Below are 25,711 nucleotides of genomic sequence, written 5' to 3'. Positions count from 1 at the left end.
CTTCCTACTCCCCAACCCCAATTTGTGCTGATGAAAACAGCCCTCCTATCAAGATTCTAGCCCCTCCTGCCAAGATTGTTTTAGCCTCTATTACTCACAGTGTCTACTTGGCCCACTGGACACAAAAACACTTTCTTAATTTGGTGAAAGTGCAACTGGCTTTCAGGGGCGCTCTTTCTGCTAAGGGTCTCAGGAACAGGCTTTTAAACTTTGCCAGGTAAGAATCAGGCACCAGTCTCTGTGTTCCCACAAATTCCAAGGAACATGAGTTAAGTTACAACAAAAATTTTAATACCACTTTGGCTATATGACATCATTCAGAGCTTGCTGGGCCTTTTCATTTGGATGGAGATGGGTTATGGCAAAGGGTACTGAAATGTTATAGTACTCCCTACTACTACACATACAACCATCTTCAAAGAAATAATTGTTTCATTATATGAACAATTTATTTTGAATGTCTTGACTTCTTTTATATACTATGGAGGTGGGTGATGGTATAAAAATTCAGGAGCAGTTTTATCCAGCTTTCAAATGTTCTATAAGGGCATGTCCATCAACTCTTTTTGCAGTATATGGGTACTTGATATCCACTATCTTCAGTTTTGGAAATCACAAGATTATATGTAAAGTCCCATTTAACACCCTGCTAAATAAACAAGGGGAATGGCATAAATAGCAGCTTAGAAGTGTTACACTGATTTCTTCCAAGAACACTGGCTAGATTAATTTGGTTGAAGCAAAGGATATTAGCAATGTGATAGAGTAAGAATGTTAGGAGAACTTAGAACAAGATCACAGATGACTTTTAAAGAAACCTAGTACATGTATTTTACCCTGTAGGTGAAGTTGTAAATCAAGAAAGGCATACACATACATAAGGCACTCTTTTTTTTTTTTTAAATCTGAAATCTAGATGGGGTTCTGCTATAGTGTTAGTAACTGCATATATCTCATGGAACATATTTACATTATTATGATCTAACTATATGTACTAATTTCAGCCTATTTCCTGCCATGTCAGAACAATTCTGTATCCACAAAAAAATGAGGGTATAGTCACTGGGTTTTCTCCACTTTTAAAGGTCATTATCAACTGCCAATTCATGGAACCATAGGATGTTTAAGCTGTCTGAGCCTTTACAGATATCGTCTAGGTTAATCCCCACATTATCCAGCTGAGGAAACTACAAGACAGTAGGTCAATTTCCTTAACATCACACAGCTAACCAGAAGTAGAAGCTGGACTAAATGTTTGACCCAGTAGTCTTCTATCTCAGTGTTCTCTAAATAAATTGATCCAGGAGACTGTAAAATAATGGGGTTTTGTTTTCATTTTTTGTTCTGAGTACCAGGACTTCTGAGTAAATGGTTTATTTTACCTTTAGATCTCATACAATCATATAACACATAGATGGAGCAGGCTTGGATAAGGGTGGAAAATATGAGTTCTATTTTGGACATCTGCAGTGTGCATGACTTCCAAACTGTGATATATATACTTCGTGAGGGTTGATGCTGTATCTGGGTTATCACTCTGTGTATTTACAGTTTCTAGCACAGTACTCAGCATATAGTAGGCACTCAACAATTAGCATTTATCATTATTATTATTACCATAATAGTACTATTCAATAATATTATAATTACTATTATTATTACCTAAGCTCCAAGAAGACAGCGACAGTGTCTGCACTGGTGCTTAGAAGTGTGAGGAAATGAAGCAGGATGAATCAGTAGTAAGGCATAGCTAATTTATCTCTTTGGGCCATGAACTATCTCTGAAGTCCTTAGTGGATTATTACCTCATATTTCAAAAAGCTTTTATGTTGCCTTTTCCTGCCATTTACTCATTACTTCACAGAATATTTATGGTGTACCTACTATATACCATGTTCTGTGCCCAGGACTGGGGTTACAGGAGAGTATCAGGGATCTCAATATCTAGTAGGAAAGGCAAAAAAAGGTGAAAATTTTAGGTTCCCCCAGCATGAGGATAGGATGAAAGCAATGTTACAGTATTACAGGAGAAGGAAGAATTAAATCTATCCAAGGGGTTAGGGAAAGTTCCCGCACTGAGTAAGACTGGCACTGTTCTCCATATAACATCACTCTCCTTGAAGTTCATGATCTTTCTCTTGATGAGAATAAATGCTATGCCTCATAGAAAAAGTTCTAGTCATTTTATTATGTTTTCTTTCAGCTTCTCATGAGTACTTGGTTTTAAGAATTCCTCTTTTTTTGGTATTTTAACCATTTTTTCTATTTATATTCTCCATTTTCTATTTCTATTTAGTTTAATCTCTAGGCCTGTAGTGAGGTTAATCATATTGAGAATTTGTAACATATAGGATAAGAAAATAACTGCAAATATGACAAGTGTTTACTGTCTACTGTTGAACAGAGGCAACTGGTTGAATTTAAGTTGTCAGAAGAGATACCTGCTTCATGCATAAGAGATGAGATAGTGCACAGAATGTCATAGGCAGTGGAATGAACCCAACTTCATGGATTCAAGTTTAGGCTTATAAAGTTACATTGAGGAACATGATAAAAAGATAAAAGACTTTCCTAACAAGAAATGTTTTGAGCAGCTAAACTTAGAATTGGTCAAAAGTACTAGAAATTGAATGGTAAGTGAATTTCCAAAGAATTTCTTTGTAAATTATGATTGTACTCCTAACCAAATAATGAAGTTATATACCCTTCCTAAGTAGCCTAAGTCAACCACTGTCCTTTTGATTTGTGGTCACTGAGAGGGCTCAGGCACTTTTAAATTCACCACCTAAGACTGAGAGTTAGCTTTTCTCTCCTGATTTCCTTACAAACCAAACTCTCACTAGTGCCCCTACCTACCATCTGTACCAAGAATGCCCCAGATTAATGTTGAGGGTTTTGGTTGGTTTTTAATCAGTGACTGCATGAATGGAACAGACAGGCTGTGAAAATCACAGTAAATTTCAAGAAAGAATGCTAAAATGTATTTAAGAGAAAAAATACTCTGCTCTTCAGAACATGTTCTAAATGTAAGATGTTATTATGAAATGAATTGAACATAGTAAACCATTTACAATTGGTTGGTCTGCCATTTAGATCAGTCTTATACATTTGGGAAAGAATGGAAGTTCTGAAGTAGAAGCAGTTGATTTTATAAGCACTCTTGGTTATAGTAGTAGAGTCTCAGCTATCCAGGCAAGTGCCTTCCTAGCTATTTTGTTCAGATTTTCTATTTCTTCATGATTCAGTCTTTGTAGGTTATGTGTTTATTGAAATTTACACATTTCTTCTGGATTATCCAATTTGTTGGCATACAACTGTCCACAGTATTCTTTTTATAATCCTTTTTTTTATTTTTGTTGCATCAGTTGCAATGTCCCCTCTTTCATTCCTGGTTTTAGTTATGTGAGTCTTCTCTCTTTTTTCTTAGTTATTCTAGCTAAGAGTTTGCCAATTTTATCTTTTTTTTTTTAAAGATTTTATTTATTTATTTGAGAGAGAGAGAGAACGAGAGATAGAAAGCACGAGAGGGAAGAGGGTCAGAGGGAGAAGCAGACTCCCTGCTGAGCAGGAAGCCCGATGTGGGACTCGATCCCGGGACTCCAGGATCATGACCTGAGCCGAAGGCAGTCGCTTAACCAACTGAGCCACCCAGGCGCCCTGCCAATTTTATCTTTAAAAAAATGTTCTGTTTCATTGATTTTTTCCCATTGCTTGTCTATTTCCTATTTCATTTACCTTGGCTCTAATCTTTATTATTTCCTTTCTTCTGTCAGTTTGGGGTTCAATCTGTTCTTCTTTGTTATGTTGTTGATTTGGGATATTTTTTATTTTTATTATTATTTTTTAATTTGAATATAGTTGACACGCTGTTGCATTAGTTTCAGGTGTATAACTTAGTGATTTGACAAGTTTATACATTATGCTGTGTTCACTGCAAGTGTAGCTACCATCTGTCCTCATCATCCCTATTACAATATCATTGATTATATTTCTTATGTTCTGCCTTTTATTCCCAAGACTTACCCAAGATAATTATTTTTTAATGTATGCATTTACAGCTCTAAACCTCCCTCTTAGTGATGCTTTTGATGCATCCCATAATTTTTTGTATGTTGTATTTCCATTTTCATTTGTCTTAAGGTATTTTTCAATTTCTCTTGTGATTTCTTCTTTGACCCATTGGCTGTATAAGAGCATATTGCTTAATTTTCATATATTTGTGGATTTTCTAGTTTTCCTTGTGCTACTGATTTCTAGTTTCATTCCATTGTGATCAGAAAAGGCACTATGATTTCAATCTTCATGGATTTTTTAAGATTTGTTTTTGTGGCCTAAAATATGTCTATCCTAAAGAGTGTTCCACGTGCACTTGAGAAGATTGTATATTTTGCTGTTGTTGGGTAGAATGGTCTGTATATGTCTGTTAGGTCCAATTGGTCTATAGTGCTGTTCAAGTCCTCCATTTCTTGTTGATCTTCTGTCTGGTTGTTCTATCAATTATTGGAAATGAAACCTTGAAGTCCCTAGTATTATTGTGTTGCTATATGCTTCTTCCTTCAATTCTGTCAATATTCTTCACACATTTAGGAGTTTTGATATTTGGTGCATAAATATTTATAATTATTATATCTTCTTGGCAAATTGACCTTTTAATCATTATACAATGTCACTCTCTTTGTCTCTTGTGACAGTTGTGGGTTTTTTTTTTTTTTTTTTTTTTTTTTTTTTTTAGAGAGAGAGTGTGCGAGTGTGGAGGGTGTTGAGGGAGGGGCAGAGGGAAAGGGAGAGAGAATCTTAAGCATACTCCATGCCCAGCATGGAACCTGATGCGGGGCTCAATTTCACAAGCCTGAGATCATGACCTGAGCTGAAATCAGAAGTCAGACAACTCTTGATTAACTGACTTAACCGACTGGGCCATCCAGGCACCTGGTAATTTTGATTTAAAGTCTAGTTTGTCTAATATTAATATAACCATGCCTGTTCTCTGTTGGTTACCATTTGCATGAAATATCTTTTTCCATCCTATCATGTTCAGCCTATGTGTGTCCTTAGACCTAACATGAGTCTCTTGTAGGCAGCATATTGTTGGATCCTGTTTTTCATGTATTCAGCCAATCTATGTCTTTTGATGGGGAGTTTAATCCACCTTAATTTAAAGTAAATGCTGATAAGGAAGGACTTAATTGCCATTTAAAAAATGTTTTCTTCATGTCTTGTGGCTTTTTTGGTCCCTTCTTTCCTCTCTTACTGCATTACAGTGTTTCTTTCTCTCTCTCTTTTTGTTAGTAATATGTGTGAGTCCCTTCTCATTTCCTTTTATATATACTCTATAGATATTTTCTCTGTGGTTACCACTGTAATTACATAAAACATCTTAAATTTCTAGCATTCTATCGTAAACTAATAACACCTTAACTTTAATTACATACAAAACCTCTAGTGCTTTTATAGAACCCCCCAACACTTTGTTATGGTCACAAATTATATCTATATATTCTATACCTTTTAACAGGGATTTATGATTTTTAATTTTTTTAAATTCTATACACCAAAATTATAATAGTACAGGTTACTGTATTTGTCCATGTATTTACTTTTATGGAAGAACTTTATATTTTTTATGGTTTTGTGCTGTTGTCCATTCATTTCAACATAAAGGATTCTCCTTACCATTTCTTGTAGAGCAGGTCTAATGGTAATGGACTTATTCAGTTTTTATCTGGGAAATCTTAATTACTTCTTCATTTTTGAAAGATGGTTTTGCCAGATATAGTATTCTTGGTTGTTAGTTTTTTCTGTCAGATTTTAAATATGTCATCCTACTCCTTTCTGGAATGCAAAGTTTCTACTAAAAAATCCACTGAAAATCTTATTGAAGCTTCTTTGTATGTGACAAATGGCTTTCTCTTGCTGCTTTCAAAATTCTCTTTGTATTTGACTTTAGACAGCATGATTATAATGGGCCTGGTATGGTTTTCTTTTAATTATTCTTTTTTTAAAGTTTTTATTTAAATTCCATTTAGTTGGGGTACGTGGGTGGCTTAGTCAGTTGGGCAACCAACTCTTGATTTTGGCTTAGGTCATGATCTCAGGGTCATGAGATTGAGCCCTGTGTTGGGCTCTGTGCTCAGTGCAGAGTCTGCCTAAGGTCCTCTCCCACTACCACACCCCTCTCTCTAAAATGAATAAATTCCAGTTAGTTAACATACAGTGCAATATTAGTTTCAGGTGTAGAATTTTGTGATTTAACACCTACATACCACAACTGGTGCTCATCACAAGTGCCCTCCCTAATTCCCATCACCTGTTTAACCCCTTCCCCATCCACCTCTCCTCTGGTCACCATCAATTTTTTCTCTTTACTTGTCTGTTTCTTGGTTTTTCCTCTCTCTTTTTCCCTGCATGTTCATTTGTTTGTTTCTTAAATTCACATATGAGTGAAATCATATTTGTGCTATTGTCCATTCATTTCAACATAAAAGACAAATTGTATTTATATTCATCTTTCTCTGACTGACTTATTTCACTTGGCAAAATATTCTAGCCCCATCCATGTTGTTGCAAATGCCAAGATTTCATTCTTTTTTATGGCTGAGTAATATTCCACTGTATGTATATGTGTGTGTGTGTGTGTGTGTGTATCACATCTTCTTTATCCATTCATCAAAATAAAAAGCTTCTGCACAGTGAAGGAAATAATCAACAAAACTCAACACCCCAAAAAACAAATAATCCAATTAAGAAATGGGCAGAAGACATGAATAGACATCTTTCCCAAGAAGACATACAGATGGCCAACAGACCCATGAAAAGATGGTCAACATCACTAATCATCAGGGAAATGCAAATCAAAACTATAATGAAATACACCTCATACCTGTCAGAATGACTAAAATTAACAACACAGGAAACAACAGGTGTTAAAGAGAATGTGGAGAAGGGAACACTCGTGCAGTGTTGGTGGGAGTGCAAACTGGTGCAGCCACTGTGGAAAACAGTATGAGGGTCCTCAAAAAGTTAAAAATAGAACTACCCTATGACCCAGCAATTGCACTACTAGGTATTTACTCAAAGATACAAGAATACTAAATCAAAAGGATATATGCACCCTGATGTTTATAGCAGCATTATCAACAAGAGCCAAATTATGGAAAGAGCCCAAATGTCTTTTAATTTATTCTAGCTGGAGTTCTTTCAGCTTCTTGAATCTCTATGTCAATTCTTTTCCTCAGATTTGGGAAATTTTCAGTCATTATTTCTTCAAATAATCTCTCTGCTTTTTTCTCTTTCTCTTCTCCTGAGAGTTCCATAATGCAGATATTGATAACTTGATATTGTCCCGTAAGTTCTTTAGCCTCTCCTCACTTTTCTCCATTCTATTTTCTTTTTGCTTCTTTGGTTTGATGGTTTCAAATAATCTCTGTTCAAGTTTGGTGATTCTTCCTTCTGCCTGATGAATTCTGATGTTGAACCTTACTAATGATTTTTTTCAGTTCAGTTACTGTATTTTTCAGCTTCAGAATTTCCATGTAATTTTGTATAGTTTTTACCTCTTGGTTGATATTCCCATTTTGTTTATGCATCATTTTTCTGAATTTGTTTTGTTGTCTATCTGTGTTCTCTTTTTACCTCACTGAACATCTTTACAGGAGTTATATTAAATTCTTTGTCAGGCAGCTCATAGATCTGCATTTCTTTAGAGTCAGTTTCTGGAATTTTATTTTGGTCTTTTAGTTGGGCCATGTTTTCCTGTTTAAATTTATATGCTTTGTAATTTTTTTGCTGGGAACTTGGCATTTGAAAAAACAACCACCTCTCTCAGTCTTTGCCTCCTGACTTCATGCAAGGAAAGACATTCGCCAATCTGTCTGGCTGGAGGTTTTAGGAACCTCCTGAACCTTTTCTTAACTCCTGCTTCCTCTAGCATCTGCCTGAGGAACTGCTGCTCACCTCTGTTTTCAGTGGCTTCCAAACTCTGGTACCAGTCTCATCAGTACTTCAAGTCAGGTGAAACACAAACCAGTCCCTTGAGCAAACCCCATACAAGACAGAACATTGGACACATGATCCATTTTTTGTTTGTTTGTTTCTCTCCTGTGGGAGAAGCCCTGGTATGGGGGTTTTCCTACTGGTTGCTCTGTGCTATGCTTCATAGAGAAAGGGGCATAAGCAGATGCACCAAGTGCTATGACCTTTCCTACCCCCTTCACTGGAATCCCTTCTTTACAATGGCCTTGGATGCTGTAGTTTCTCAACTGTTGTCTAGAGTTCTCAGAAAGGTATTCTAGTCTCTATACTGTTGTTAACCTGGTATCTCTGGTGGGGGAAATAGGCCCTGCAGCTTCCTAATCTGCCATCTTGCTCTACTAGCAGGGTTTTAAACTTGGTTTTCTTTCACCCCAGAATCCACATTTCTATGTACTATGTAACCATGTCTCCTATGTAAGATTTTATGTTCATCTCCATTTCAGTCCTAAATTTATATTCCTGCCCTCTCACTGTAGTCACTCAAAAGTGAGTGCATTTTCAAGATTTTTATTTATTTATTTGAAAGAGAGAGAGCAAGAACGGGGTGTTGGGTTGTGTGGAGGAGAGGCAGAGGGAGAGAGTCTTAAAAAGACTCCATGCTGAGTGCAGAGCCTGATGCGGGGCTCGATCTCATAACTCTGAGATCATAACCTGAACTGAAACCAAGAGTCATCACTTAACTGACTGTGCCACCCACATGTCTCAAAAGTGCGTCCATTTTAGAAGTTTAAATGACTACACTGTCTCCAAATTTACCACAAGTAAGTCTTATTTATAAGTAAAATTTGTGGTTAATAACACAACATTTTTAAGTGCTTATGTGTTATAAATTTTATTCAGTAAATATTATTTGATACTTACTATGATGTAGATGTTGATATAGGAAGAGGATAAATGGATGAAGACCTGGAATGACTTACAGGTTTGTGACCTATGCTGTGCTACCTTAGAAGGTATTATAGCAGAGGTCTGGAAAAATTACTGGAGGTCTTCAGAAGATAAAGTGATCGCATCTGCCTTGGGAATTAAGAAGTTCTTCACTCATGATAAGTCATTTGAACCATCGTTCTTAAAGCATAAATAGAAGTTAACAAAGTGGTTAATAAGTTATGGATATTTCTTGCAGAGAACAGTGTGGTTAAAGGTGGAGAGGGTTGAAAACGAATGGCGAGGCATTCACTGTAGTGGAGTGGAGGAAAGGAAGGGCAAAGGGTGGATTTAGTAGAGGGTAGATTTTAAAGTGTTGAGATAAAGCGTTGAGATAACATGGATGTTTTGCCTTGCCTTGGGGGTTGACTTTTCCTTGAGGTAGAAGGCTGTGCACTGCTCATCTTAGCATCTGAACAGCTGGAGTCCACGTGAGGCATTGCATAAGCTTCATACACCTATCCATGGGGTTTGGTTTGACCCCCAGAATCTTATCCAGAAGGACCCCAGATTAACTACACATATCTACTTGCTCTACAAAATCAATGTTGATCTAATCAATAAAGGTCTCCTTAGAACTAGGGATTTGCTCCCAAGGACAGGGCCAAGAGAAAACATCCTAAATGGAGAACCTCATAAAGATGAGGAATTCTCTAGGAGCCAATGTAACTTTTCATAACAACAGACATTGACTATAGGCTTTCGTCATAGACCCAAAGTCCAAATTACCATGTATATGGGCTTAAGCAAGTTACTCTACCTCTCTGAGCCTCAGGTTCTTCATCTCAAAATTGCAGATAATAACAGTATCCTACCACAAAGTGTTGTGAGGATGAAATGAGATAATACATTAATGGGATTTGTATAATGTGGCTTATACTGCACAAAATAAAGTTTTCATTGCCCCTACCCCAGCCCACCCCACACTGAGTCATTTTGAAAATGCTAATCTATATTTTCTTGACACTGAATAATGTCTTCCTCTTCAATGTTTCTATAAGCAAACCTGAAAATGTCTGCAATAATGTCAATCTGGCTTTGATGGCCCTTGGCACTCATGAAGATGGATCTGTAAAACATGACTGACCCAACCTTTACTTAGTTGCACATACCTCGCTGACCCTGCTGCTTGCCTTCCCCTACATGACTCGCCATAGTTGAGCATTTTGGTCACCATGAAATCCCAAGTTTCTATCTATAAAGTCCTGCTTTCCTGAGCTTCACCTGAAGGAGTAGAACAGGGAAGATACTCACTTTGAATTTTGATCCTCAAATACATCTTTCTTTTGTATAATGGTTCGATTTCTCTCTTTAGAAAAAGTCATTTGCCATATGTCCCAGAGGATGCTTCAATACCTTAATTCATTGTCTTTTCTAGCTTCTTTCCTTTTCATGATGAGTGAGCCTCCACTGAACTATCTTTGAAATTCTACTTGTCAGGAATAGAGCCAAAATATTGAAACAGATGTCAAAAATTATTTTCTCAACTTGGAATCATTAAATAGATCTCTATTCATAGACAATATTAAATATAATTACATGATGTAACTGCATTTTAAATCTAATGTTTTCTTTCCAAAACATCTGAAACAATGTTTTAATATAAGAGTTTCATTGCCCGGGTGTGTCTCTTACCTGTGAATGACTTGTCTTTTGTCTTCAATTACAAACTTTAAAGAAGTTTTTAACAAGGGAAGCTCTCTGAAGATATGAAAATTGTAGTCATCCCCTGATTTCTCAGCTCCTCCAAGAGGAGTCAGTACTATTAGTTCTAATTTCAAGATTAGGGGCACCTCCTTACCCAGCCTGCCTGATCCTGAGTCAATTCTGGTCAGACTGACATTAGATGTATGAGCATGACCCAACTCATTCAGAATCTGGAATCTGTCATGTTATCCAAGGCATGGCATGTTTTAGTGAGCCCTGTAGCGAGATCTGTGTTGTCTTTGAGTCACAAGCTTTCTTTAGTGCTCCCTTCACTGTTTTACTCATCCATCCATACAACTGGCCTTCAGTTTTTTGCTGTTTTTTTTAACCTCCTCTCTTACCAGATATTTACTTTCTCCTGTGATAAAACCCCATCATACTGAATGAATAAAGAAGATGTGATACACACACGCACACATATACATATGGTGGACTATTACTCAGCCATCAAAAAGAATGAAATTTTGCCTTTTGCAATAATGTGGGTGGAGCTAGAGTGTAGTATGCTAAGTGACAAAAGTCAGAGAAAGATAAATACCATATGATTTCACTAATATGTAGAATTTAAGAAACAAAACAGATGAACAAAAGGGAAGGGGGGGAAAGAGAGGGAGGCAAACCATAAGAGACTTTTAATGATAAGAGAACTGAGGGTTGATGGAAGGAAGTGGGTGGGTGGATGGGCTAGATGGGTGATGGGTATTAAGGAGGGCACTCGTTGGGGCGCCTGGGTGGCTCAGTTGGTTAGGCAACTGCCTTAGGCTCAGGTCATGATCCTGGAGTCCCAGGGTCGAGTCCCACATCGGGCTCCCTGTGCAGCAAGGAGTCTGCTTCTCCCTCTGACCCTCTTCCCTCTTGTGCTCTCTATCTCTCATTCTCTCTCTCTCAAATAAAATAAATAAAATCTTAAAAAAAAAAGGAGGGCACTTATTGGGATGAGCACTGGGTGTTATATGTAAGTGATGAGTCACTAAATTCTACTCCTAAAACCAATATTACACTATATGTCAACTAACTAGAATTTAAATAAAAACTTGAAACAAAGAAAACCATAAAACTCTATCAGATTGACCGAAGACCTGGCATCTTAGGTCTTGTAAGACACCTATCTCAAGGGACTGGATTAGCATAATCTGTGTGAGTTAGTACTACAAATGTAGAATATCACATAGGGAGGTTAAGGGCTTGGGATACTCAACCATGGACCTTTGTACAAATCTTAGCTGCATAGCTTGGCACAAGTTCTCTTGGAGCCCTGATTTCCCCACAAGTAAACTGAGATAATACTATCTATTCTCATAGGGTTGTTGTGAAGAATGAATGAGTTAATGAAGATAATGTACCTATAATAGTACATGGCATTCAGCAAATGCCTCATTAATATGAACTAGTAAAATTCACTGACTATACAGAACCATGGTATTTTCACATTTAAATTTGAGGATTACCTAGTACCTAAAATTTCTAGCTATCATGAACTCTTTACACCCTCTAGATTATATGTTCCCTACTTAGAACAAATTTGCATATGCTTTATTTGACTTTTTACACAGAGATCCAACTAATACAGTATTTGTCTCTCTCCCAGCACCTGCTCTACACATATTATTCTACCTTTCCCCAGCATGAGAGCCCATGTTTCTCACCAAAGCCTACCTAAGTGTAACAGCTGTGGAACTGGTAATCATGGTGCTCAACCTGACAAAACATTGAAACACAGGACCCCTTTCACAGAGTATGTTGCTCAAATTATGCCTAGGTGAGAAACTGGTAGACTCACATATGGGGATAGAGCATCTTCTGTGCTTTCTGAGCTGAATAAGACATGTAGCTGCTGCAATTCACTAAATATAACCTTTCAGACTTGTCAGTGAGCAAGGCAGAAAGCAAGTTATCCCTGCTGTACCTCCTTCCCAACATTCTATTAAAATATCAGAAAAGACACACAAAAACAGAAGATAGACTACAGAGAAGAGCAACCCATAAGGTGAGAGTTCCATCTTGGTGAAAGAGTCACTAAATGTATTTTTTGTGAGAAGTGATTAATGGATGCTTGGAAGAAGGGAAGAATAACATTTACCACATGCTGGGTTAACACAGACATTGCAGATGCAACTAATTGCTGCAGAACTACACAGAGAGACTACCTATCTCACTTTGCTTACAATGGTCTCAGTTTATACCCATTTTTCTGATAAAGTATTAATATAGTGCCCCTTTCACTGTCAAAACAGTCCCAGTTTGGATGATATATGGTTTCTCTAGGACTACTGGTGCTTCAATAAAACATACAAAATTTATTAATGGCCTCTTAATATATATTTATACTTATTTTAACAAGTTTACCTTAAAGTCACACAATTGCCCCCTCTAGTAAAATGAAATTTTTTTGGCTCACCTGAAAAGTATATACATTTTGGAGGATACTCCCTCAATTCTGAACTAGCCAAGGTTTGTTTCCATTCTTACCAGCACTTTCTCAGATATTGAAACACCTCTAAAACAACATGGCAGGAAAAAAAGGCAGAGGAGGCATCACCACAGGAAAGAATTTTAATACCTGAAAAATGTTTTATTTTTCAGACAAATGGTGAAAAATTTAGACTTCATGCTTGTTTGCAAGAGCAAAGGAGATGGTGAAACAGGAATATGAAACAGGAATAAGAACAAAAAGAGAGATCAAGCTGAGAAAAAGGAAAATTTACAAATGCATTACTAAGCCAACGATGACATGTAAAAATAATTCAATACAGCAAAATAAAATTTTTCATTGGAGGTAATAATTGACAAAATGTGAAAGAAAATTCAATCAGTAAAGTAGAAGAAAATTTAAAAATTGGTAATAACACAAAATTAATGTGATTTAGAGGACCAGAGAATTGTAGGTGTTCAGAGGAGAAACTAGAACAATAGGAACCCAAAGAGTAAAGAAAGATAAAATAAAAGAAAATATTCCCTCACTGATAAACAGATGTGCATACACGGTTTGAAAGTACTCATAAATATTCAGGCAAAATTAATGAAAAGAAACTCATACCTTGGGATATCTTTGCAAAACCTGTAAATTTTAATATCATACTTATAAAGTCACCAATCATCAAAGCAGGAAAAATGTTTACTGACAAATGCAGGAAAATCAACCTGAACAGTTTTCTACTCAGAAAAAAACTAAATACAGGAAGATGAAGAAATTCCTACCATATTCTGAGGGATAAAAAATTGTGACCTAAGGCTTGTACCCAACTGACCTGTGATATATGTAGGAAGAAAACAATGATGTTCTAAAGTAGTGGTACCACTATCCTGCCCTTTTTTCACCTTATAACACATATAGAAAAAGATGTTTTTATAGCATAATAAGGTAAGCAGATATGGCTGCTCACAACAAGAAACTATTTGCCTGAGGCTCTGGCTGACCCAAACTATGATCAACCACCCCAGAGTTGAAGGGGGTCAATTCCTCAGCACACGTCACCCATTTTTGGTACAACCTTATGCTATGACACATGAGTTAGGAAGCTCTCTTCCCAGATGTACAAGGATTCACAAAACATAATTCCTTTCCCTCTTCAGTAGACACTACCTTAATTGTAACTCAACTGTAAGAGAGATGAAGGTGGGATCCACGAATAATATTTTGAAGAAGGTGACAGGAGGGGTATTAAAACCAACTAAATATAGGGCATTCAAAATGAACAGCTGCTAGAGATACAGGTACTATATTGACTTCAAAACCTTACGACTGTTCTTGAAAATGATTTATATGACTACAAATTATACTTTTATTATTTTGGGTTTTAAGAATATATTAACTTAAAACTGAAAGTGCCATGAACAAGACCAATGCTGCTAAAGCATACAGTTGTTAGCCCTTGTCTTTTTCCTTCTGTAGTATTTGTAACTGATTTTTAAAAACTTATGTTTTCAGAATTATATCTGTTATTAAAATATTTTGAAATATATACATAAGTGGGGGTGGGGGAACGGGTGATGGGGTTAAGGAGTGTACTTGTCTTGGGGTTAAGGAGTGTACTTGTCTTGATGAGCACAGGGTGTTGTATGGAAGTGTTGAATCACTCTATTGTATACCTGAAACTCATATAACACTGTATGTTAACTGACTGGAATTAAAATAAAAACTTAAAAAAATAAAATTATAGTGAGTATAAACTCTCAAAAAATACATAAGTGTTTGAAATTAGAGATAAAAGGAAGCTCCTCCAACCTGCCCCCTAATTGTAATCCTCAAAGATAAGTACTACTAAAAATTTGTAGTTTATTCTTAAAAAGTCATCTATATTATGCCATATGACAATGTATTCTAAGTAACTGACAATTAGATTTTTTATTGTAATGTAAGTGCATGATGATAAGCTTTTGACTGCAGAGGCCTCCATTTTAACGATATCTATCTGGAATAAACACATTGCCAGCTACACAACTAGATAAAGAGCCAGGCACCCCATCTATGAAGTTTCCTTTTTAGGAAGCCCTGCATGGCCTAGATAACTGACCTTTTCAGTGGCCTTGCTTTTCCTTTCCCACACTTCAATTCCTGCTTTTATGTTTAAAATTCACCAATAGTGAACCTGCGAAACCCTAGGCCCCCACCCTCAACCTTAATAGAGGAAGAACATCAGGCCAGCATGATCTTTCTCCTTTTCTCTTCCCATGACCTCACAGTGTGGCCTCAGGCACGTCATGTACCCTTACAGGACTTGTGAGTAATAAACCTTGTATTTTCAAAGCTCCCTGATGGTTGCTGCTCAGGTATGTCTTGCAATCATAATACAAACCACAAGTGTCAGTCCAGCCACAACATTGGGTCCTGTTGGGGAAATGTCTGATGGAGGTCACCGCAAGGAGTACAGCCCAGGTGACTGTCCCAGGCATTCCCGATAGTGATAGCATCACTATCGATAGGGTGAGACTGACATGAAACAGGCAGGTTAGATGACATGTAACGTGTAATGCAGTTTATTATTCATATTATGTCATTTGAAACATTTCAGATGACATGTTGCATATGCTGTGCAATTTTTTTGTTTTCTACCAATATGGGATATGATATACATTGCTTTTTGATTTTTTGTTTTTACTTAATATACATTGGACACATTTCTCATGTCATTTCCTGTATATCTCTCATCATTCCTTTCAATTGGTGCACAGTATTCCATAACACCAGTGTATTAGTATTTCCTAATTTACTTATCAAATACCTCATTGAGACTAGAATGTGTTCTACTTTTTACATTTTTAATAATGTAGTACTGAACATCCTTACAAATGCATCTTTATATTTTTAATTTAAATTCAAATTAGTTAACATATAGAGTACTATTGGTTTCAGGAGTAGAATTTAGTGATTCATCACTTACATATAACACCTAGTGCTCATCCCAACAAGTGCCCTCCTTAATGCCCATCACCCATTTAGCCCATCCCCCCACCCATCTCCCCTCCAGCAACCCTCAATTTGTTCTCTATAGTTAAGAGTCTCTTATGGTTTGCCTCCCTCTCTGCTTTTATCTTATTTTATTTTTCCTTCCCTTCCCCTATGTTCATCTGTTTTGTTTCTTAAATTCCACATATGAGTGAAATCATATGGTATTTATCCTTTTCTGACTCATTCATTTCACTTAGCATAATACATTCTAGTTCCATCCGTATCATTGCAAATAGCAAGACTTCGTTCTTTTTGATCACCAAGTAATATTCCATTGTGTATATATACCACTTTTTCTTTATCCATTCATCAGTCGATGGACATTTGGTCTCTTTCCATAATTTGACTATTGTTGGTAGTGCTACTATAAACACTGGGGTGCATGTGCCCCTTTGAATAGGCATTTTTTAATCCTTTGGATAAATACCTAGTAGGGCAATTGCTAGATCATACAGCCGTTCTACTTTTAACTTCTTGAGGAACCTACAAACTGTTCTCTAGAGTGCAGCACCAGTTTGCATTCCCACCAACAGTGCAAGAGGGTTCCCCTTGCTCCACATCCTCACCAACACCTGTTGATTCTTGTGTTGTTACTTTTAGCAATTCTGACAGGTGTGAGGTGGTATCACATTGTGGTTTTGATTTGTATTTCCCTGATGGCGAGTAACGTTGAGCATCTTTTCATGTGTCTATTAGCCATCTGAATGTCTTCTTTGGAAAAGTGTCTATTCACGTTTTCTGCCCATTTCTTAACAGGATTATTTTTGGGGGGCTGTTGAGTTTGATAAGTTCTTTATCGATTTTGGATGCTAGCCCTTTATCCTATATGTCATTTGCAAATATCTTCTCCCATTCCATCAGTTGCCTTTTAGTTTTGTTGAATGTTTCCTTCGCTGTCCAGAAGATTTTTATCTTGACGAAGTCCCAATAGCTCATTTTTGCTTTTGTTCCTCTTGCCTCAGGAGATGTGTCTAGTAAGAAGTTGCTGTGGCTGAGGTCAAAGAGGTTGCCACCTGCTTTCTCCTCTAGGATTTTGATAGTTTCACATTTAGGTCTTTCATCAATTTTGAATTTACTTTTGTGTATGGTAAGAGAAAGTGGTCTACTTTCGTTCTTCTCAATGTGGCTGTCCAATGTTCCCAACTCCATTTGTTGAAGACACTGTCTATTTTCCATTGGATATTCTTTCCTGCTTTGTTGAAAATTGGTTGGTCATACGGTTGTGGGTCCATTTCTGGGTTCTCTATTCTGTTCCACTGATCTATGTGTCTGCTTTAGTGCCAATACCACTTGTCTTGATGATGACAGCTTTGTAATACAGCTTGAAGTCTTGAATTGTGATGCCTCCCGCTTTGCTTTTCTTTTTCAACATTCCTTTGGTTATTCTGGTTCCATACAAATTTTAAGATTATTTGTTCCAGCTCTGTGAATAAAGTTGATGATATGTTTATAGGAATTGCATTGAATTATAGATTGCTCTAGGTAGCATAGGCATTTTAACAATATTTGTTCTTCCAATCCAAGAACATGGAATGTCTTTTCCATTTCTTTGTGTCTTCTTCAATTTCTCTCAGCAGTGTTCTATAGTTTTTGTTTTATTTTTTTAATTTAATTTTATTATGTTATGTTCTATAGTTTTTAGAGTACAGATTTTTTTCCTCTTTGGTTAGGTTTATTATTTGATAACTTACGGTTTTTGGTGCAATTATAAATGGGATCGATTCCCTGATTTCTCTTTCTGCTGCTTCATAATTGGTGTATAGAAATGCAACAGATTTCTGTACATTGATTTTATATCCTGCGACTTTGCTGAATTCATGTATCAGTTCTAGCAATTTTTCAGTTGAGTCTTTCAGGTTTTGTACATAGAGTATCATGTCGTCTGTGAAGAGTGGAAGTTAGACTTCTTCCTTCCCGATTTGGATTCCTTTTATTTCTTTTTGTTGTCTGATTGCTGAGGCTAGGACTTCCAGCAGTTATGTTGAACAACAGTGGTGAGAGTGGACATCCTTGTTGTGCTCCTGACCTTGGGGAAAAGCTCTCAGTTTTTCCCCATGGAGGATGATATTAGCTGTGGGTCTTTCATATATGGCCTTTATGATGTTGAGGTTTGCTCCTTCTATCCCTACTTTCTTGGGGGTTTTCATCAGGAAAGGATGCTGTAGTTTGTCAAATGTTTTTTTCTGTATCTACTGAGAGATCATATGAATCTTATCCTTTCTTTTATTAACGTGGTCTCTCATGTTAATTGATTTGTGGATATTGAACCACTCCTGCAGCCCAGGAATAAATCCCACTTGGTCAGGGTGAATAATCCTTTTAATGTACTGCTGTATTCAATTAGCTAGTATCTTGAGGATTTTTGCATCCATGTTCATCAGGGATATTGGCCTGGAATTCTCCTTCTTAGTGGGGGTCTTTGTCTGGTTTTGGAATCAAGGTCATGCTGGTCTCATAGAATGAGTTTGGAAGCTTTCCTTCCATTTCTATTTCTTGAAACAGCTTCAGAAGTATAGGTATTAATTCTTCTTTAAATGTTCAGTAGAGTTCCTTGGGAAGCCATGTGGCCCTGGACTCTTGTTTGTTGGGAGATTTTTGATGACTGATTCCCTTTCTTTACTGGTTATGGGTCTGTTCAAATTTTCTATTTCTTTCTGTTTCATTTTTGGTAGTTTATATGTTTCTAGGAATTCATCCATTTCTTCCTGATTGCCCAATTTGTTGGTATATAATTGCTCATAATATGCTCTTATACTTGTTTGTATTTCTGCAGTGTTGGTTGTGATCTCTCTTCTTTCACTTGATTTTATTTGGGTCCTTTTTCTTTTCTTTCTGGTAAGCCTGGCTAGGGGTTTATCAATTTTGTTAATTCCTTCAAAGAACCAGCTCCTAGTTTTGTTGATCTGCTCTCCTGTTTTTTTAATTTCTATATCACTTCCTTTTTCAATTTAAAGTCAATTAGCCAAGGTATAGTACATCATTAGTTTTGATATAATGTTAATGATTCATTAGTTCAATATAACACCCAGTGCTCACCATATCACATTCCCTTTAATTCTCATCACCCAGTTGCCCCATTCCCTCACCAACCTCCCTTTCCACAACCCTCAGTTTGTTTCCCGGAGTCAAGAGTCTCATATAGTTTGTCTCCCTCTTTGATTTCTTCCCATTCAGTTTTCCCTCCCTTCCCCTATTGTCCTCTGCACTATTTCTTATGTTCCATATATGTGAAACCATATGATAATTGTGTTTCTCTGCTTGAGTTATTTCACTTAGCATAATTCCCTCCAGTTCCATCCATGTCGATGTAAATGGTAGATATCCATCCTTTCTGGTGGTTGAGCAATATTCCTTTGTATATATGAACCACATCTTCTTTATCCATTCATCTGTTGAAGGACATCTGGGCTCCTTCCACAGTTTGGCTATTCTGGAGCAGCAATATATCATTTATTTCTGTTCTAATCTTTATTATTTCCCTTCTTCTGCTGGTTTTAGGCTTTATTTGCTGTACTTTTTCCAGTTCCTTTAGGTATAAATTTAGGTTGTGTATTTGAGATTTTCTTACCTTTTTTTTAATTTAATTTTATTATGTTATGCTAATCACCATACATCATTAGTTTTTGATGTAGTGATCGAGATTTTCTTGTTTCTTAAGGAGGGCCTGTATTGCTATATATTTCCCTCTTTTAACAACCTTTGCGGTGTCCTGAAGGTTTTGGATTGTTATGTGTTCATTTTCATTTGCTTCCACGTACTTTTTTTATTTCTTCTCTAATTTCCTGGTTGACCCACTCATTCTTTAGTAGGATGTTCTTTAACCTCCATGTATTTGTGGTCCTTCCAAATTTCTTCTTGTGGCTGACTTCAAGTTTCATAGCACTGTGGTCTGAAAAATGTATGTCATGATCTCAATCTTTTTGTACTGGTTGAGGTCTGATTCATGACCCAATATATGATCTATTCTGGAGAATTTTCCTTGTGCACTCAAAAAGAATATGTATTCTGCTGCTTTAGGATGAAATGTTCTGAATATGTCTGTTTAGTCCATCTGTTCCAGCATGTCATTTAAAGCTATTGTGTCCCTAGTGATCTTCCGCTTAGATGATCTGTCCATTGCTGGGAGTGAGGTGTTAAAGCCCCCTATTATTGTATTTTTATGAATGAGTTTCTTTAGGTTTGTTATTTTTGTTGGTTTTTGTGTTTTAAAGATTTATTTATCTATTTTAGAGAGAGAGAGAGAGAGAGAGAGGGAGGGGCAGAGACACAGAGAGAGAGAAGAGGGGCAGAGGAAGAAAGTGCAAGTGAATCTCCAGCAGATTACCTGCTGAGGGCAGAGCCTGATGCAGGGCCCTATCCCATGACCCTGAGGACCATGACCTGAACCAAAATCAAGAGTCAGATGACCAACTGACTGAGCCACCCAGGCACCCCTCTTTAACTTTGTTATTGATTTATACATTTGGGTTCTCCCAAGTTGGGGGCATAAAGATTTATAATTGTTAGATCTTCTTGTTGGTAGATACCTTTGTTATGATAGAGTGCCCTTCTTCATCTCTAATTACAGTCTTGCTTTAAAATCTAGTTTGTCTGATATAAGTATGGCAACTCCAGCTTTCTTTTCATGTCCATTAGCATGACAAATGGTTTTCTACCCCCTCACTTTTACTCTGGAGGTGTCTTTGGGTCTAAAATGAGTCTCTTGTAAGCAGCATATCAATGGGTCTTGTTTTTTTTTTTTTAATCCATTGTGACACCATATGTCTTTTGATTGGAGCATTGAGTCCATGTACATTCAGAATGATTATTGATAGTTATGAATTTAGTGCCATTGTCCTGCAAAGTCACTGCTCCTATAGATTGTCTCTGTTCCTTTCTAGTCTTTGTTGCTTTTGGTCTCTCTTTCCCAATTAAAGGGTCCCCTTTATTATTTCTTGCAGTGCTGGTTATGTGTTCATGAACTCCTTTAGTTTTTGCTTGTCTTGGAGACTCTTTATCTCTCCTTTTATTCTGAATAACAGTCTGCTGGATAAAGTATTCTTGACTGCATATTTTAAGTCTTTTATCTCTGTAGCCAGGGTTTCTCTGGTGTCCTCTATGCTTCTTTCAAGTCCAGGTAGTATTCTTATGACTGTTCTTCTAAATTCTTGTTCAGATATATTGGTTATATCTGTTTTGAGTAAATCTCTGGCTATGATTTCTTCTTGATATTTCTTTTGGGGAAACTTCCTCCATCTGGTCATTATGTCTAGGTTTCTGTCTTTCACATATTATAAAACTTGTTATGTGTCTTGCTTCTGAGAGTAATACACTGTCATACACTGTCCAGGGCCTGGTGCTTCAAGAAGTGTTTCTAGTGTATGTTGTGTGCACTCTGCTGGTGTTTTGGCTGCTCTTTCCCACAGGTCAGTCCTCTATAGAGTTCCTCCTTGCTTATAGTGGTTTGCTTTGATTTGCTTGTTAAGGAAACAAGAAAAAAGGAAAAGGAACAAAAGAAAAGAAAAAGGGAAAAGGAAAAAAAACCCACAAAGGACAAAGAAAAAAACCTTAAGCCTGATTCCAAAGAAAGAAAGAAACAAGGAATAAAGGGTGAAAAAAAGGAGCCTGATTCAAAAAAAGAGACAAGGAAACAAACAAACCAACAAAAGAACAAAACAAAAAACCATAAGCCTGATACCAAAGAAAAAGAAAAAAAGGAAGAAAAAAAGAAAAAAAGAAGGGAAGGGAAGGGAAGGGAAAGGTAGGGAAGGGAAGGGAAGGGAAGGGAAGGGAAGGGAAAGGTAGAGAAGGGAAGGGAAAAGGAAAGCCTGGTACTATTTCCACCAGAACTGAAGCTGATGCTTTGGAGCACTCTATGATCAATAGACTTGGTACATTCGGGGGACCTGTGTTGGTCTTCTGAGGGACTGTGCTGGCTCACAGTTACACCTGCCCTAATAAAGATGACCCTGCGGGGCACAGGGGGGCAGGGTTTGGTGTAGGAGACTCCAGCCTCCACTGGAGGTACTGTGTTTCTCTCTGAAGTCCCACCACGCTGGTGGGTGTGGCTGGAAGATGGCATCACCCCATCCTCTCATCCTGTCCCCGGGCAGGGGACCTCACAGCTGCTGCTGTTCAGGAGGCCCTCACAGAAAAGTGAACAATTTCTCCTGTGTCCCAGGCTTTTGTTAGATCCCTGCCTTTAATTTGTCTGTGCTTGGCCCTCGGCTGCTCGGTGCTACATTTCTCCTGTGTTTTATCTCTGGCTGGTGGCTAGGATCCAAAACTCCAAATCTTAAAGAGCCCTGCAAAGTGTGGACCTGCTCCCCTCCCCCAGAGGAGAGCCTCCCGGTGTGCCTGGCACCATTCTGTCCCAGAAAAGCAGTCACACAGCCCGCACATGGTGGCTGGAGTCTATTGTCATGCGCAGTGAAAAGCTGCGACTGGGTTATCTGGCCTCTGCATGTGTGCCTCTGTCCTCTGCTGTTGAACGGCCACTCAATGGCTCCTGTCTGGTCTTTTGTCCCTGGAGTGGCAAAATAACCTCTCCTCTTCCAGGAGGGAGAGCAATCTCTTCCAGTACAACCCAGGGGATCCTCTTACCAGGGCGTGTTGTGCAAAGCCTACATGCTGTTCCCTCTCCTGCTGTCTCCCTCTGTCCCTGACTTCACCCTGTGAAAAGGGTTCCCTCCCATTCACAGCACCTCAGATGTTCTCTCCCCCGATTCACAGCTTTGAACCTCGCATCTGTCATGTTCTCTCCAATTGTGCAGATTGTTTTCTTAATTCTCAGATCGATTTCCTAGTTGGTCAAAATGATTTGATGTTGATCTGTGTTCAAGGGATGAGGCAAACTCAGGGTCCTCCTCCTACTACTCAGCTATCTTAACTCCTATAAATGTGTCTTTAAAATATTTGTGCATGCGTTTCTATGTGATGTTTCTAAAAATAGAATTTCTGAGTTGGAGGTATGCTTTTAATGTTCAGAGTAATTGCTGTGTTGCCTTCTGAAAAGATATGACATTTTAAAGTCAACCAACAATGACACAGTTTCCTCATATCCTTGTCAATTATGTAGTTTATCATCTTTTTCCTTTTTTCATATGTGATAGACAAAATATGGTGTACTTCATGGATTTTTACCAGGTTAACCATCACTTATATGTTTATTAACTACTTGCCTTTCTTCTGTGCATATCTTATTCCCATTGTTGGTCCTCCCTTTTTTCCTTCCCAGTTTATCTGTGTGTTTCCCTCACGAATTTGTAAGAGCTATTTGCATATTAACTGTAATAGTCCTCCATCTGTTAAAGAGCTACAATATTCCAAGACAGTCTTAAAATGTTTGTCCTGTTTCTTGGTGTATATAAAAGTTTAAAATATTTAAGCCACACTTATTATCAGTGTTTTCCTTTATGGCTCCTCTCCTATCTAGCAAGACCTTCCTCACTCTAAGATTGCTCCTTTAGTCTCATATCCTTTGTCACTCTATTGTGTGGCCTGTTTATGACTCTAATCCTTACTGATCCAAGTAAAGTTTAATCAGCTGAGTCCTTCAGCATTCAAATATTCTCAGAAAAATGCCAATTTCCATGATCAAGATCTGGAAAAATATGTCTTGTTTCTCATCTTTCTCTCTTATATCTAACTGTCTACCTTCCATTTTATCCTTTCTACTGTGATCTTTTTTTTTAAAGATTTTATTTATTTATTTGAGAGAGAGAGAATGAGAGATAGAGAGCACAAGAGGGAAGAGGGTCAGAGGGAGAAGCAGGCTCCCCGCTGAGCAGGGAGCCCGATGCGGGACTCGATCCCAGGACTCCAGGATCATGACCTGAGCTGAAGGCAGTCGCTTAACCAACTGAGCCACCCAGGCGCCCCTCTACTATGATCTTTAATATGTATCTCACACTTACAAAAAGTGCTTGGTTTTCTTCCCAAATCTGCTCATCTGCCAGTCTTCCACATACAAATAAATAACATCAATATCTACTTATTTCTCAGGCCAAAACCTAAGGGTCATTCATAACTTCTCTCTTTTCTTCCTGGATGATATCCAATCCATCAGCAATGATGCCAAATCTACCTCCAAAATAGATCCCTCTTTCTTCTTTCTTGGCCCTCTCCAACCCCTTCTCCAAACATCAGCCAGAGTGCTCTTTTGGAAATACATTTCATATTATATCATTCTCCTTTAACCTCCTATGGTGGCCCTTCCCAATTACCCTTTGGTTACACCTCAGATTTTATAAAACAACTTGCAAGGGCCATCATGATGTGGCTTCTGATTGTATCTACAGGTTTATCCCTTACCTTTGGCTCCCTTCACATTTTATACTAACGAAAAACTCTAACCCTGCCCCTCCTCACATGGGCTTTAAACATACTTTTATTTCTTCTTGAAGCATTTCCCCCTCCTCCTCCCATTTTTTTATGGCTCACTCTTAATTTTATTTCAGGTGTCAGTTTTTCCCCTTATGTTAGGAAGCCATTTCTGACCACTAGCCCCCAGATCACATTAGGTATCCCTAAAATATGCTATAATTGGTACACCAACAATAGGGCTAAAATAGTTTGTTTACATGTGTAGGTCCTCTATTAGACTGTGAGTTCTGCAAGGCCAGAAATTCTGTCAGTTTTATTTACTTCTGTCTAGCACAGGGACGTCGTTAAAAAATTTTTTTTTGAGTAGAGTTGACTCACAATGTTACATTAGTTTCAGGTGTACAACACAGTGATTTGACAACTCTATACATTATGCTATGCTCACCACAAGTGTAGCTACCCTCTGTCACCATACAATGCTATTACAATATAATTGCACAGGGACATCTTACCAAATCTCTTATGAATCAAATAATGGACTGGATAAGTGATTTTCAAACCAGATTCTTCAAAGTTCTAAAAGCTCCTTATGGATAACTTGAAGAAGGAGATATAAGGGAGGAGAGGAGGTAATAGAAGGAGGGCTTCTGAAGCCTCAACCCCACTTCAAATGCAGAAGCTACACTTCTACCAATACTGTATATGAAATTTTGCTTCTGATTTTGTTTGAGGAAAGATTTTGGCGGGAAAAAAATGTTTGAGAAACAATTGAGGTCCATGATATTGAAGATCCCTGAAAGCTCTGAATCCTGTGATTTTGTGAAATTGCAATGAATTCAATGGCTAGAATAATATAAGATGAAGGAATTAGACTCTAGTCTACATACAAAAGATCTTCAAAGAGGTTTGTGCCAGACTTAGAACACTTTCAGACAATTCACCATCATTTACATTACTGTATGAGAATCATTCAGTAAGCTATTTCTAGGAGGACACATTTTTTTCCCAAGAGTTCATATCCTGCTGCCTAGAAACAAATTACTATGTCATGCCTGAAGAATTAGAATACTATTTTACTCAAACTGTTCTTCAAACCCATGATAGTTTCATTCCATTTTAGTGAGTAACCCAAATAAACCCATAAAATCCATAGCCTTTCTTTGGCCAATGGGAACCTCTTGACTCAGGAAATGTGATTGAATATAAAAGGAAATATTCAGAGAGGAAAGACACAATTGCACAATTAATTAAATCATTTGCCTCTTGCCTCAGAGGTTAATGAGCATCCCAAGC

Source organism: Eumetopias jubatus, unplaced genomic scaffold (assembly GCF_037043125.1).
Source record: "Eumetopias jubatus isolate StellerSeaLion01/CBP00866 unplaced genomic scaffold, mEumJub1_p1.0 scaffold_11, whole genome shotgun sequence".
NCBI lineage: Eukaryota > Metazoa > Chordata > Mammalia > Carnivora > Otariidae > Eumetopias > Eumetopias jubatus.
The sequence above is the reverse complement of the archived record's forward strand: the minus strand, read 5'-3'. Positions refer to the sequence as shown.